General features: G+C 50.6%; 1 pseudogene; it reads left to right on the top strand.

Moving 5' to 3' along the window:
• Positions 1–4,325: 4,325 nt before the first annotated feature.
• Positions 4,326–5,953, top strand: LOC129462535 (Y-box-binding protein 2-like; annotated as a pseudogene).
• The last annotated feature ends 10,290 nt before the right edge of the window (positions 5,954–16,243 follow it).

Genomic DNA, 16,243 nt, shown 5'->3' with positions numbered 1-16,243 from the left:
TTAGGAACGGACTAAATGGCTAGTATCATTCTGTATTAGTCCATTGTCACACTGCTATTTATTAGAAAAGAGGTTTAATTGGCTCATGATTCTGCAGGCTGTACAGGAACCAGATCTTGTGAGAACTCATGTACTCGCTATCATGAGAACAGCACCAAGGGAATGGTGCTAAACCATTCTTGAGAAACATCTCCATGATCCAATCACCTCCCACCAGGCCCCACCTCCCAACACTAAGGATTACAATTCAACATGAGATTTGGGTGGGGACCCAGATCCAAACCAAATCTGCTTCTGGGAAGGCCTTGGGAAGTTTTACTCATGGCAGAAGGCAAAGTGAGAGTAGGTGTCTTACATGGCAAGAGCAGGAGGGACAGTGGGGGTGGGCAGGAGGTGCTACACACTTTTAAACAACCAGATGTCAGAAGAACTCACTCTCATGAGGACAGCATCAAGGGGATAGTGCTAAAACATTCATGAGAAATGTGCCCCCGTAACCCAGTCACCTCCCACCAGGCCCCACCTCCAACACTAGGGATTACAGCTGAACATGAAATTTGGGTGGGGACACAGATCCAAGCCATATCACATCTCTTATAAAAATTTCTTGAAGTTGATGGAGCTTATGTTGAGAAATAAAGTTTATGCTTTAAATTTTTATCTTTTAATTCCATTTTTTCCTAACTTTTTGAAGTCCCTTTGTATTGTTAACTATAGTCACCCTACTGTGCAATAGAATACCATAACTTATTTCTGCTATCTACCTGTAATTTTGTACCCATTGACCAATCTCTTCTCATCCCCTCTTTCCCCTAAGCTTCTCCACCCTCTGGTAACTTCTATTCTACTCTGTACTTCTATGAGATCAGCTTTTTCAGATTCCACAAATGAGTGAGATCACGTGGTATTTATACCTCTGAGCTTGGCTTATTTCACTTAACATAATGTCCTACAGGTTCATCCATCTTGCAAAAAATAACAAGACTTGATTCTTTTTATGGCTGAATACAATTACATAGCGTATGTGTACCTCATTTTCTTTATCCATTCATTCACTAATGGACACTTACGTTGCTTCCATATCTTCACTATTGTGAATAGTGTTGAAATAAACATGGGGGTGCAGGTGTCTCTTTGACATACTGGCTTCATTTCCTTTAGATATATACAGTATACCCAGTAGTGAGATTGCTGGATCATATGGTAGTTCTATTTTTAATTTTTTAAGGAAACTCCATACTGTTTTCCATAACAGCCGTACTAGTTTACATTCCCACCAACAGTATATAAGGTGATATGGTTTGGCTCTGTGTCCCCACCCAAATCTCATATTGAATTGTAATAATGCCCATGTTTCATGGGAGGGGCCCAGTGGGAGGTAATTGAATCTTGAGAGTGGGTTTTTCCCATGCTATTCTCATAATTGTGAATAAGTCTCATGAGATCTGATGGTATAAAAGGGCAGTTCCCCTGCACAAGCTCTCTTGCCTGCTGCCATGTAAGACATGTCTTGCTTCCCTTTCACCTTCCCCCATGATTGTGAGGCCCCCACAGCCATGTGGAACTGTGAGTCAATTAAACCTCTTCCCTTTATAAATTAGTCAGTCTCAGGTATGTCTTTATTAGCCACGCAAGAACAGACTAATACATAAGGGTTCCCATTTCTTCATATCTTTGCCAGTATTTGTTTTGTTTTTTGTCTTTTTGGTAATAACCATTCTACTTGGGGTGAGGTAATATCTCATTATGGTTTTTATTTGCATTTCCCTCATGATTAGTGATGTTGAGCATTTTTTTACACTTCTGTTGGCAATGTTTATGTATTCTTTAGATAAATATCTGCTCAGATCTTTTGCCCATTTTAAAATTCAACTGTTTGGTTTTTTGCTATTGAGTTGTTTGAGTTCTTTATATATTCTGGATATCAGCCCCTTGTCAGATGCATAGTTTGCAAATATTTTCTCCTATTCTGTAGATTGTCTCTTTGCTCTGTTGATTGTTTCCTTTGTTGTACAAATGCTTTTTAGTTTGCTATATCATTTGTCTATTTTTGCTTTTGTTGCCTATACTTTTAAGCATAGGCAACAAAAAATCCTTGCCCAGGCCTATGTCCTAAAACATTTCCCCTATGTTTTCTTCTAGTAGTTTTATAGTTTCAGGTCTTACATTTAACTCTTCAATCCATTTTGAGTTGACTTTTTTTTAATATGCTGAAAGAAAGTGGTAGAGTTTTATTCTCCTGAATGTCAATATCTAGTTTTCTCAGCACCATTTACTAAAGAGGCTGTCCTTTCTCCCAGTGTGTGTTCTTGACACCTTTGTCAAAAAAACCAGTTGGCTATAACTGCATGCATTCATTTCTGGGTTCTCCATTCTCTCACATTAGTCTATATGTCTTGTTTTTATGCTAATATCATGTTGTTTTAGTTACTATAGCTTTGTAGTATATCTTGAAGTTAGGTAGTTTAATGCCTCCAGCTTTGTTCTTTTTGCTTAAGATTGCTTTGGTATTTGGGTTTTTTTATGGTTTGGTACATATTTTAGGATTGTTTTTTCTATTTTTGTGAAGAATGTTAATTTTTTTGATAGGGATTGCATTGAAATTCTAGATCACTTTGTGCAATATGAACATTTTAACAATATTAATTCTTCTAACCCATGAACATAAAATATCTTTCCATTTATTTGTGTCCTCTTCAGTTTGTTTCATTGATATTTTATAGTTTTCATTGTAGAGATCTTTCACCACTTCGATTCAATTTATTCTTGGTTTGTTGTTGTAGTTGTTCTTGAGACACAGTCTCACTCTATTGCCCAGGCTGGAGGGGAGAGGCACTATCTCACCTTGCTGCAACCTCTACCTCCCGCAGTCAAGCAATTCTCCTGCCTCAGCCCCCCAAGTAGCTGGGATTACAGGTGTGCACCACCAGCCCAGCTAGTTTTGGTATTTTTAGTAGAGAAGGGGTTTCACCATGTGGCCAGGCTGATCTTAAACTCCTGACCTCAGGCAATCCTCCTGCCTCAGCCTCCCAAAGTGCTGGGATTATAGGCGTGAGCCACCATGCCCAGCCCAGGGATTGCTTTCTTGATTTCTTTTTCAGATAGTTTGCTATTGGTGTATGGAAACAGTACTAATTTCTGTAGGTTGATTTGGTACCATGCAACTTTACCAAATTTATTAAGTCAGTTTTTTTGGTGGAGACTTTAGAAGATCATGTCAGCAGCAGACAGAGAAAATTTGACTTCTTTATTTCCAATTTGGATGCCCTTTCTTTCTCTTACCTAATCGCTGTGGCAGGGACTTCCAGTACTATGTTGAATACAAGTGGTGAAATTGGGCATCCTTGTCTTATTCCAGATTTTAGAGGAAAAGCTTTCGACTTTTTTTTATTCAATATGATATTAGCTGTGGGTTTGTCATATACGTCCTTTATTGTGTTGAGATATGTTCCTTTTTATACCTAATTTGATGGTTTTCATCATGAAGGGATGTTACCTTTAGTCAAATCCTTTTGTTGACGTTGATTGAGATGATCACATGGTTTTTGTCCTTGCAGAGTCTCATAGGAGTCCTCAGTGAAATACAAGACAGCACAAGTGCTTCCTGACAGCATCTCTCCATCCAGGCCAAGGCAGACTGGCTGTCTCACAGCTGGATGGGGACACAGATCGAGTTCTGGCAACTGAAATGTGAGTGGACTTAAATGGGTCACTTCTCAGCTAAGGCAACGGTAGTTCCCTCTTCTGGTGAATGGGCTGAGAGGGCCCTGTGTTCCAGGAGGCACAGCCACTGGTTGGTGAGGGGCTGTGATACCTAAACAAGCATGGGCTTGAGGGACTGGGGAAAGGGAGCAATTAAGAAGTGCAGGCTGGGCATGATGGCTCATGCCTGTAATCTCAGCACTTTGGGAGGCCAAGACGGGAGGATCATTTGAGGTGAGGAGTTCGAGACCAGCCTGACCAACATGGTGAAACCTCATCCTACTAAAAATACAAAAATTAGCTGGGCGTTGTGGCGCACGCCTGTAATCCCAGCTACTTGGGAGGCTGAGGCAAGAGAATCACTTGAATCCGAGAGGTGAAGGTTGCAGTGTGCCAAGATGAGCCATTTCACTCCAGCCTGGGCGACAGAGCGAGACTCCATCTCAAAAAAAAAAAAGAAAGTGCAGCAATTAAGAGTGAAGACTCTGGGCGTGCGGGCGAGGCTTGGAGCGCGAGGATCGAGCAAGGCAGCGGGTTGCGAGGATCGAGCAAGGCAGCGGGTTCGCGAGCCGGGGGAGGGGCCGGGGCGATAGCGGTGGCGGCGGCGGGCGGAGGAGGCGGTGGCGGTGGGGGCCGGTACTGGACCCGGCGGGATGAACGAGGTGGAGGCGGCAGCGGTGGCGACAGCGGTCCCCGCGGCGACGGTGCCCGCGACGGCGGCAGGGGTGGTAGCGGTGGTGGTACCCGTGCCCGCAGGGGAGCCGCAGAAAGCAGGCGGCGGGGCGGGCGGCTGCGGCGGGGACGGAGCCGCCTTGAGCCCCGCTGCTGGGACCCCCTTGGCGCCGGGACCCCGCACCCCTGGCAGCCGGGCGACAGCGGCCTCGAGAACCCCCGCCCCCCGGCCCGGAGTCAAGCAGACAAGCCGGTGCTGGCAACCCGAGTCCTGGGCACTGTCAAACGGTTCAACGTCCAGAGTGGTTATGGATTCACCAACAGGAATGACACCAAGGAAGATGTCTTTGTTCACTAGAGAGCTGTTAAAAGAAACAACCCCAGGAAGTTTCTGCACAGCTTTGGAGATGGGGAGACTGTGGAATTTGTGATGTCGCGGAAGGAGAGAAGGGCACAGAAGCTGCTAATGTAACTAGGCTCGGGGTTAGGGGGGAGGGTGCCCGTGAAGGTCACCGTTATTACCCCAACAGACGTACGTTCCGCCAATTCATCCTCGGCCTCCCTCAGTTGCCCCACTACCCACGGTGGCAGAGATCCCCTCTAGGGGGACAGAACCTGGCGGTGAAGAGGAGCTGCCCAAAGACTCCCGGCAGCTGCCCAGACGACGGCGCCCCCCTCCCCTCTTCTACCGATGGCAGTTTGTGCGAGGCCCCCGCCCCCCTACCAGCAGCAGCCTATAGAGGGCACTGACTAGTAGAACCCAAAGACACAGCCCCATTGGAGGGGCACCAACAGCAGGGAGATGAGCGCGTCCCCTGGTCCAGATTCCGGCCCAGGTACCTAAGGCCTTTCCGCCCCAGGCCGCCCCAGGAGCCTACCATGGAAGGGGGGGATGGTGAGACCAAGCCCAGCCAAGGAAATTATGTTTTTTTAAAATTAAAAATAATAAAAAAGAATGAAGACATTTATGCGGCCAACAAACATGAAAAAAAGCTCATTATCACTGATCATTAGAGAAATGCAAATCAAAACCACAATGAGATACCATCTCATGCTAGTCAGAATGGCAATCATTAAAAAGTAAGGAAATAACAGATGCTGGCAAGGCTGTGGAGAAATAGGAACGCTTTTACACTGTTGGTGATAGTGTAAATTAGTTCAACCATTGTGGAAGATAGTGTGGTGATTCCTCAAGGATCTAGAACCAGAAATACCATTTGACCCAGCAATCCTATTACTGTGTATATACCCAAAGGATTATAAATCATTCTTCTATAAAGACGTATGCACACATATGTTTACTGCAGCACTATTTACAATAGCAAAGACTTGGAACCAACCCAAATGCCCATCAGTGATAGACTGGATAAAGAAAATGTGGGGCATATACACCACGGAATACTATATGGCCATAAAAAAGGATGAGTTCATGTCCTTTGCAGGGATATGGATGAAGCTGGAAGCCATCATTCTCAGCAAACTTAACACAGGAACAGAAAACCAAACACAGCATGTTCTCATTCATAAGTTGGAGCTGAACAATGAGAACACATGGACACAGGGAGGGGAACATCACACACGGGGCCTGTCAGAGGGTGGGGTCTAGGGGAGGGAAAGCATTAGTACAAATACCTAATGTATGCGGAGCTGAAAACCTAGATGACAGTTTGATAGGTGCAGCAAACCACCATGGCACGTGTATACCTATGTAACAAACCTTCGTGTTCTGCACATGTATCCCAGAACTTAAAGTAAAATTTTAAAAAAAAGCGCAGCCAAGGGTCACAGATTGGATCTTCTAAGTGTGTCTTTTAGGCAGAGCAGGGCATGTGGATTTATCTGTGTTATCTCAGCTTTTAATCGAGACTGTGGACACTCCTAAGCCTGCACAGTAGCGGCTTCTTCTCCAGACCCTCTGTCCCTCGGAACCCCAACCCCGGCCCTAGCCCAGCCCAGCAAATCTCCTTCACCGCCAGAGGGGCAAGGGCAAATGGAGAGGAGGAGAGAGAAAGTGAGTAAAGGAGAGGAGGGAGCAGAAAGGACTCAAAGGCAAAGTGGACAGGGAAGGGGAAGGTCAGGGCCAAGCAAGATGAGCACCTGGGTCCAAGATGGAAATCCCAGACCTCAGCGTGTTGAACTAAGCTGGAAAGGTGCTCAGATAACGCAGGGAGGCCCTGGGAATAGGGCCAGGGGTGTCGGAGCCCAGCAGCCCCTGGACCTGTTCCACCCTCTTCCATCAAGGAACAGAATGGTTTGGAGAACAGGGATAAGAAGAGCCTGTCTGCATAGAACTGCGAGGACACAGACGCAAGGCTTAAGGAGAGAAGAGACGCAGAGAGGAGACAGGAGAGGACAGGGAAGACAAAATGCTGGGGAGAAGTGGAGAAGGCAGAGGCAGGCGATGGTGAAAAAGGACAGGAGCCCTGGTGTGTTTGCAGACAGGCCCCTGATCCTGCTCCAGGAACTCCCCATCACTATCACGCCCACTTCCAAGGCCTCCCTGGGGACAGTGGTGGCTCCTTCCGAGGCCCTCCTCAACCATCCACAGTCCTAGGAGGGGGCTTGAGGCCAAAGTATAACTGGCTCAGGACAGGGTTTTGTAAGGGTTCAGGAGAGAGGGTTGGGAAGGGGCAACTGTCCCAGGATGGAAGGACTAGGAGGGCAGAAGGGTGGGGAGGAGGTGTCTGCGCACCTACCACTTCCAGCGGAGCTGCTGGGCGGCGCTCCTGAGAGGGCGGTGGGAAAAGCCCACAGACTGAGGAGCAGGTGGGCGCACCTCTGGGAGCCGCCACATCCACTCCTTTCCCGCAACTGGGCGCCTTCAGAACCACGCTGTTGATTGGCTGAGCTGAGACCCAGTCTTTCAGCCTCCAACGCCCTCATCCTGGGGTCCCCCTTGGTGTCGGGAGCTCCCTAGCCAGGTGAGAGGTGAGCCACGAAGCCAGGGGAGTGTCTAGCGGGCAGCCTCTCTCCGGAAGGCCGGAGGGAAAGGCTTCCTGGCTGCAGTGTCCACATCGGCCACCAGGGGGCAGCGCAGGGCTGCCTTTCGGCGCCTCCTGGTCTCCAGCGAGCTGATCCGCAGAACCCCAGGGGCGTGGGGACGGGGCTGCCACTCCCGGCCCCCGCCCCCTTCCACACCCTTCGCGCAGCTTCTCTGCAAAACCCCTTAGGAATTCAAGCAGCTTGGGGAAAGTGGCGAGTTTTCAAAAGGCAATAAAGAGGCAGATCTGAAATGGCCCCTTGAAATCCTCCGTATTCCCACCCCGTTCAGAGGCTGGGGAAACTGAGGCTCAGAGAGGTTAAATCGCTTGCGTAAGATCGTCCAGCTCTTTCTCTGGCCCCCCAGTTCGGTTCTCTCTCCAGACATCCACTGCCTCCGCCTCAGGAACATCGCTCCACTGCTGCATATCTGGGGATAGGGATGGAGGAATCCAGGCAGCCATCATGGAGGAAGCAGCAGCACTTGAACTTGGCCTTGGGGTGGGGTAAGAGGCGGACTCGGTTGAACAGTGTGGGGGTGGGCACTCCTGGTGGAGTCACCGCGTGGGCAAAGGCAGGAGGCAGAGGCCTGGGGCCCCGGGAGGCAGGTGGTTTCTCAGGGGAAGCAGGAAGATAGCGGGGATAGGAAGTGTACCCATATCCCGAGGTCCTTGCAGGCTGCCCGGGTCTCTGCCTTTAGAATTGCGGGGTGGCTCGGCCCAGGAATTTTCCTGAATTCCATTATGCTGAAAGCGCAGAGTATGGCAGGAGACCTCCCGATTATCTCATGTGGAGGTGGGAGTAAGCAAATGGTCTCCCCCGCCACTGGGGCACGGGCCCGCTGCCCCTCCGTGGCCGGGAGCCCAACCCTGGGGAAGAGAGCGGCCACGCCCCATTCCTCCACCGTGACTCGAACCTTCAGCTGCTGGAGCTCCTGGTCACCGGGGCCCCGTATTGACCTCAGAATTGGCCGTGTCTGGGGCGGCCCGAGGTTCCTGGGCTCTGAGCAAGCGTCAGCCTGTGAGGTGGAAGGGGCCAGGGCACAGCCGGTCCCATCTGCTCAAGGGCGCCTGCGAAGCCGTGGGGCTCCTCCCAGGGCCAGCAGCACACTCAGCTCGGCTCCGGCCTGCAGGGGGATGTGGGACAGGGAGGGGATGCAGTGAAGGCACCGGTGGAGCCCAGGACGGAGTTTCTGCCCCTGGGAGTCTGGGCACACAGTGGGGCGCAGGGGAGGAGGAGGCCCTGCTGTCCTGGCATTGCTGTTGCTTCCACAACCTGAAGATGACACCCAACCCTGAACTCAGTCCTCCCTACCTGCAGCAGCTCGGTCCGGTCTCCCAGCTCCAGACCATGTCCGAAGTCATTGAGTCCACACGGTTCCACCGCCTCCTTGGAAACCCTTTTCAGAGACTCAGAGTTGAGAAGCTGAGGCTGGGACTCGAGCTCTGGGGACCAGCAGACCTAAGATGAAGGACCAGCTCTTCTCCTTACTAGCTGAGGGGCCTGAGCCCGTCTGAGCCCCAATTCTCCCACCTTTATAATGGCAGAACCAGAATAAAGATAAAACCTCCTCCTGGGGTTGCAGTGAGAATCTAATGAGACAGGAGGAGACGCCCCAGCACAGGGCCTGGCGCTCACCGTGTGTTCAATCACAGCTGGCCCTGTTATGACCGTTTTCATCGCCTTTACTGTGGATGGCCTCTCATCTGGCCTTTGCACGTGACAGGTGTGTCCATGTCTCCTAGATGTACTGGGTGTGCTCAGCTCTCCTGGCTTTCAGCCGTTTGGCAAAACACCCTCCAGCTGATTTGTATTTACCACAAGTCAATTGTGTTTGCCCCAAGCCTTTTTCATGCCAGCTGTTCTTGATACTATGAATGCACGGGTTAATTAAATATCATATAAGCTAGCAAGTTTTCAAACTAGTTGGGTTTGTTTGTTTGTTTTTAGAGGTGGGGTCTTGCTCTGTCCCCCAGGCTGGAGTGCCGTGGCATAATCACAGCTCACTGCTGCTTCAAATTTTGGGGCTTAAATGATCCTCCCACCTCAGCCTCCCAAGTAGCTGGGACCACAGATGTGTGCCACCACATTCTGCTAATATTTATTTATTTATTTATCTATTTATCTATTTATTTACTTACTTACTTTCTTACTTTGTAGAGACAGGCTCTCACCATCTTGCCCAGGCTGGTCTCAAACTCCTGGGGTCAAGGAATCCTCCTGCCTCGGCCTACCAAAATGCTGGGATTAAAGGTGTGAGCCACCGTGCCCAGCTTCAAACTGTTTAAAGATTCCTTTATACTCTTAAAAACCATTGAAGATCCCAAACAGCTTTTGTTTCTGTGGCTTGCATTGATTGATATTTACCATATTCGAAATTAAAGATGAGAGACTTTCAAAGCGCAGGAACACACAAGCACGCATTCCATCGGCTGTCAGAGGGCAGGGCTGGGGTCTCTGAAAATCTTTATTTGTACCTTCTGGAGAAAATGAGAGCATCAAGGGCAAACAACATCTTAGTTTGACCATGAAAAGAGTTTGGACTTTGGATTCCCTGAAAGGGTCGCAAGTGGTCCCCGGGCCACTCTCGGAGAGCCACTGACAGAAGCTGATGAAATACTAATGCAGAAAGGGAGCTGGCCCCTGAACGCCAGGCTGGAAGCTTTGGAAAGTCCCAGCACGGATGAGGGTAATGATTTGGGGAAGATAATCACACAAATAATGAAGGACTCTGCCTCGAGATTGCCTTGCAAGCGCCTTCCAGTTCTCATGTCCCTTTCGAAACACTGAAACCAGAAATCAGTGCTGATTCACTGCGCTGCGGTTTCTGCCACAGAGATGAACACAGAGCTCCAATCAGTGGGCTCATGCTCAGAGAAAAGGTTTTGGCTCCATACCAAAAGGCAGACAAATAGATGTGCTGTACTTTACATATTTTAAGTAAAAATAAAATGTTTAAGAAATGTCTGTGTGGTTAAGTAGGACTTCCCCACCCATCTAACTTGCCCAGCTAACGCTGCAATTACGGGTGCTGCAAGAACGTTGACTCGACCCAGCCTTCCCCTGCTGTGGTAAATGCCCCCACCCCTCCACCCTCAGGCTGGACACCAGCTCCAAGTCTAATCCTTGCCTTTGACCATCTGGGGCTTGACTTTGCCTTTGACCTTGCCTCCATTGCCTGCCATATCCTTCAGTTAGTCACAAGCACAAGATGGGTCAGATTTGGTGGGTCCCTGCACTGGGCCCAGTACTAAGTGTGTGTCCTTAGAGCAGTCACCTAACCTCCCTGAGCCCCAGCTTCCTTTTCTGTAAAATGGGAAGTTATGCATAAGCATGCATATACCCTACCTCTGTGGGTGCCATCAGTAGTGATGTCACCATCCCACTGGTACAGTGCCTTTGAGATGGCCCTTCAGCCGTGCTTCCTACTCCCAGCCCCTGTGATCACTCACTTGGACCATAAAAGCTTCAGCCTTAGTCTTTCCATTTCCAGGCACTTCTACCTGCTCCAAATTAATGACCTAAATCCCTGCTCTAACCAAGTAATAATTCTGCTCAGAAAATGTCAGTGTGGGAAGCTCAATACACCACTAGTTCAACCAAAGGCATTTACCCTGAGACCCAAACCCTCTTTGACCTGGTGCCCACTTACCTGGGTGGCTTCACCTCCTACTGCTACAACAATCGTGCCTGAGGACCATTGCTGAGGTGACCTGCCCCAACCTCCAGGGTTCAGATGCCACGTGGAGGGTATTACATGCGTGAACCCCTGAATATCACCATAAGGGCGTGAGTGTGAGTGCATCTCCATTCTGCAGATAAGAAAACAGAGGCTCAGTAGTATCAGGTCCTCTGCCTAAGGTCACACAGAGGACAGTGCCAGAGCCAGGATTGTAGCCCAGGTCTCCCTGACTCCAAAGCCCAGAATGTTCGTATGCTCCTTTCTGGAGGCACTGAGACCTTCCCTGCTCTTGTGCCTTCCCTGCTCCCAGCACCTCCTCTCGGCATGCCTGCCCACCTTTCTAGATCCTGCCAGTCTTTGGGGCTCAGCTTAAATGCCATCTCTTTCCTGATGCCATCAGGGTCACAGCCCCCATACACCCTGCAGACCTCTCCTCTGCTGGAGGTTCTGACATTTGCACAGGGCCTGCATTCTCCTAGGCTCTCCCTGTTCCTTCCTTAGGAAAGTGAGCCTGGCCCCTATGGTGAGGTCCTCTTTCCCTGCTTCACACTCCAGAGCAGCGGGCCCCAACCTTTTTGGCACCAGGGACCAGTTTCATGGAAGACAATTTTTCCACAGTTGGGACAGGGGGATGGTTTGGGGTGATTCAAGCTCATTACATGTATTGTGCACTTCATTTCTATTATTACTACACTGAAATACATAATGAAATAATTCTACAACTCACCATCATGTAGAATGAGTGGGAGCCCTGAACTTGTTTTCCTGCAACTAGATGGTCCCATCTGGGGGTGATGGGAGACAGCAACAGATCTTAGATTCTCATAAGGAACACGCCACCTAGATCCCTCACATGCACAGTTCACAACAGGGTTGGAGCTCCTATGAGAATCCAGTGTTACCACTAGGAGGTGGAGCTCAGGCGGGAATGCGAGCGATGGGGAGTGGCTGTAAATAGAGATGAAGCTTTCCTTCTCACCTCCGGCTGTGCAGCCCAGGACTGCTACTGGCCCGTGCCCGAGGGCTGGGGGGTTGCCTGCTCTACAGCATCATCACACATGCCTTTGCTCCATCTAAGTTTGTTGAGTGAGTATTATGTGTAGTCACTGATCCAGGCTCTGAGGCCGCAGCCATGAACAGAGTTCCCACCTCAAGGAGCAGAGGTCCCTCACGGGCAGAGGGCTGCTGAAGCAGCAGCAGACACACAGATGGTCCAGTCTCAGGTGACAGCTGTGAGCAAATCAAGCAGGGAGGCTGGCACATGCAGGAGAGGTATTATTTTGTGTAAGTGGCCAGGGAAGGGACCACAGTGAGGCAAAGGCACCGGCCTGCCCAGGGTCGGGGAAGGGACTGTAGTGAGGCGAAGGTGCTGGCCTGGCCAAGGTCAGGGAAGGGTGTGCCAGGCAGGGCACCCCAGGGTCACAGGCCAGTACAGGGAATGGCTTGGTGTGCTGAGCATGGCAGTGAGGTCAGCACGGCCAAGGCTGAGGTGAGTGTGGGCAGCTGAGGTCTCAGAGGTCAGCAGGGCAGGGTCAGGGAGGGCCTCGAGGGCCATGAGCAGGTCTTGGCCTTTTATCCCAGGTGTGTTGGGGGGTTGGGGAGGGTTTCAAGGAAGAGAGTGACATGGTTTGAAGGACTGCAGGGGAAATGTGACAGTGGAGGCGCCAGGAGGGCTTTGGCCCCAGCTCTCACCACCATGCGGGAGTGGTGTGGGGGTGGGGGGTGTTGAATCATAGGTTTCACTGTTATTCAGGTAAAGTGAGACCAACAGCTCAGAAGATTGTCTTTGGCTGGGCTCAGTGGCTCATGCCTGTAATCCCAGCACTTTGAGGAACTGAGGTGGGTGGATTGCTTGAGCCCAGGAGTTCAAGACCACCCTGGGCAACATAGCGAAACCCTATCTCTACAAAAAAATACACAAAGTTAGCTAGGCATGAGAGCAGGTGCCTGTAGTCCCAGCTACTCAGGAGGCTGAGGTGGGAGTATCACCGGAGCCCTGGAGGTTGAGGCTGCAGTGAGCCGAGATGGCACCACTGCACTCCAGCCTGGGCATCGGAGTGAGACCCTATCTCAAAAAAAAAAAAAAAAAAAAAAAAAAAAAAAAAAAAGATTGCCTTTGACACAATGGTTTGTTACGCACAGTTCCCAAGAGGAAGAGATACACCGGGCTATGTGGGGCCACTGGGAAGCACCGGGGTGAGGGGGCGGAGAGAGCCCCGGGGAAACGGTGAGCCAGAGCCTTTGCTGTGGTTTTCATAGGAAGAAATGGACAAACAGCAACCAGGCTATGCAGGGCTAGAGCTGAGTTTGAATAATTTTATGGGGCTCAGGGTGTCTGGGCTTCCAAGTTTCTGGCCCCTGGCCGGCGAGGCAACTGGGGACTTGCGCACTGTAAATGCTCAGGAAGGGAGATGGCTGGGGTGGGCTGGGATTGGCTGTTTTGCATACAAAAGGTGTGCTCCAAGGGCTGCTATATCTAGGGGTTAGCTAGTCCCGAGAGGGCAGTCCTTCCCAGATCAGCAAGATGTCAGGGGATCATAAAATACAGAAAATAATCAACCAAACTAATACAAGAGTTGTCAAGATGAGGGGGCAGAGCCGGGAGAATGGTGGATCCTATGAGGCAGGGGGAAGACAGGACGGTGAGAGAGTGGCTTGGGAAGGGGTGGGGTGGCTTTTTGGTTAAGGTGGTCGGGTTGACTGGGAGATTGCGGTCAGCCTGAAGGAGGAAGCTGGGGGCAGAGCCTTCCCGCAGAAGAGATGGCAGGAGCAGGACAGCTGGCGAGATGGGTTCCAGGGTGGATGTGGGCGAGCAGTGCCCGGGTGGAGCTCAGCGATGTGGCCTGCATGGGCTGGTCACTGCTGGAACCCTGCTGGGGAGGTGGCTTAGGTGGAGGGACACACCCAAGAGCTCTGAGTCATTAATGCTGGGGGTGCCACCTGTCACGCAGTGGGTGCACCAGCCTGCGCTCAGGGCTGAGGTCTGGGAGTCATCAGCATAGATACGGCGTCTGAGGCCACGGACTGGATAAGAACAGTTATGGGAGAGGGCTAAGGACTGAGCCGCTGGGCACCCCGACATTCATGGCCAGAAAGAAGAGTAGGTGCAGCCATGGAGGCAGGATGAGGACCAGCGAGGAATCCGTTGTCCTGGAGACCAAGTGAGAGTTTTAGGAGGAGCTGCCAACAAAGTCAACAGTGCTAGGAGATTGGATTAGGAATGGCGTCTCCAGACGAGCATCTGCAGAGGGCCTGACAGGGTGTACTCAACTTGACCCTCAATGAAGCAGCATGTTACCCACTCCCAAAAGAACCCATTGCTTCTCATAAGCAGAGCTGTATTACCAAAAAATTGTACTCAACTATTGTATTTTGAATTCCATCTCTAAATATTTGTGGAACCTCTTTTCTCTCTGTTCCATTAGTACCTAATATCTCTATTTTTCCTCTTGGGCCCACAAAGTCTTAATATATTTACAATCTGGCCCTTTATGGAAACGCTTTGGTCATCTTGAGCCAGAGCATGAAAGTGGAGGAGGCATTTTGAGAATGGATGAGGGGCCATGGGACACATAGGACCCAATGCAAGGTACAGTGGCTTCCTGAGGATCAGGGCATGGCAGCCTTGGGGGTGACCTGGTAGGTGGAGGCTTTGGTAGGCCTGAAACATTCTGGGAGTGGTCTTCGTGCGGCCTGGGGAAAGCTGGGGGGTCAGTTCCAGCCCAGTCTCCTCTTGGGGCTTGGTCTCTGAGGCAGATGGGGAGGTCATAGAGAGTGGAGTAGCTGAGGAGTGAGGGTATCTCACCAGAAATATGTCACTGTCCCCAGTATCGCCCCTCATGCCCGTTGCAGTTCTGAAATGCTTTAGGCAATGCTGTGATCAATGTCTTGTCTGTTTCTGATCAATATCTGTCTGCTGCATTGCATGCAGGCAGGGACCAGCTCTGCTCTCCCAGGTGCCTCTAATACCAAGGACATGGCTGGTGCTCCCTCAATATTTGTTGGAAGAACCAGTGAAGGAATCAATGAATGAGCAAATGAACAATGTCGCACCCTCACCACAATGCCTGGCCCAATGACTCGTGCATAGTAGATGTTCAGAAAATATTTGCTGAGAAAATTAAATTTTGGCTTTTTTACACTTTCTAGCTCAGGTGTGTACGTTTGGTGCCTTTGAGGCCCTGGGCAAGGCCAAGCCCTGGGGTGGAGCAATCTGCTTCTGATGTGACTCAGGGCTCAGGGGACTCCTCACCACAGCTAGCCCATCACAGCCAGCCCCTGAAGTCTGCCTTCAGGGAGGCACAGACAACTCACGCCAGCCAGCCCAGGGCAGGGGGAATACCCATGCCAGCAAGTCTCGGCTGAGAGAGTCTTTTGGCAGAAAAAGTCATGTTTATTTCCCTTGTTTCCCCCTAGAAATCCCAGTCATCACCTAGACCCTTGATGGGTTGAGCTGCAGAAACCCCTGGCCCAGGTGACCCCAGAAACCACTGGCCTTCCCTGAGGGAACTTGAAAGGGGGGCATTTGAAATGGAGGGGAAGGAGAACTAACCCTCGAAATGTAGACAGGCTGCTGAGGATGGAAGCCTGGGGCTGGTGCTAAAGGTATACAATGCAGCACTATGGTTAAAAGCACTGACTTGAAATGTCTGAGCTGCCATTCTGCTCTCTTTCTGGGGATCTGAGCTGTGTGACCTCAGGTGGGCGTGCAGCCTCTCTGATCCTCAGTCTAGATTTGTAAAACTCTGAGACCCACTCATGAGCAAGACAGACCTGTGGGTACAGAAAGGGCCTGTGGTGTACCCAAGGTTATGAGATGGCTGTCCCAGGCCCTCTGCTGCGGAATTGGGCTTTGAATCCAGCTCATCTGGCTCCAAACTCAGGGCTTACCCTCTTCCCACACTGTCCCTGTCGGGGGCAGAGTTTGGCAGATGCAAATCATCGTCCCTTATGGTGGAACAACAGTCGAAGGGGGGTGGCTCATGACCTGGAGGAGATGGGCCAGGGTGTAGGGAGAGGCAGCTGGGATTTCCCCACCCAGATTCCCTAGCCCCCACCTTTCTCTGCCCTGCCAGGAAGAGAATTCCTCAGGGAGTGGGGGGCCTCCAACCCTGGGCAAGTCACAAGGCTCAGGGAGGCCAAGGTTTCAGCCTCAGCTGAGACTTGCCCGCTTCTAGATCTGACCAGGACCTGACTTTAAAGGGGCCT

Source organism: Symphalangus syndactylus, chromosome 2 (genome assembly GCF_028878055.3).
Source record: "Symphalangus syndactylus isolate Jambi chromosome 2, NHGRI_mSymSyn1-v2.1_pri, whole genome shotgun sequence".
Lineage (NCBI taxonomy): Eukaryota > Metazoa > Chordata > Mammalia > Primates > Hylobatidae > Symphalangus > Symphalangus syndactylus.
Note: the sequence above shows the minus strand (reverse complement) of the source record. Positions and strands in the feature narration are given on the sequence as shown.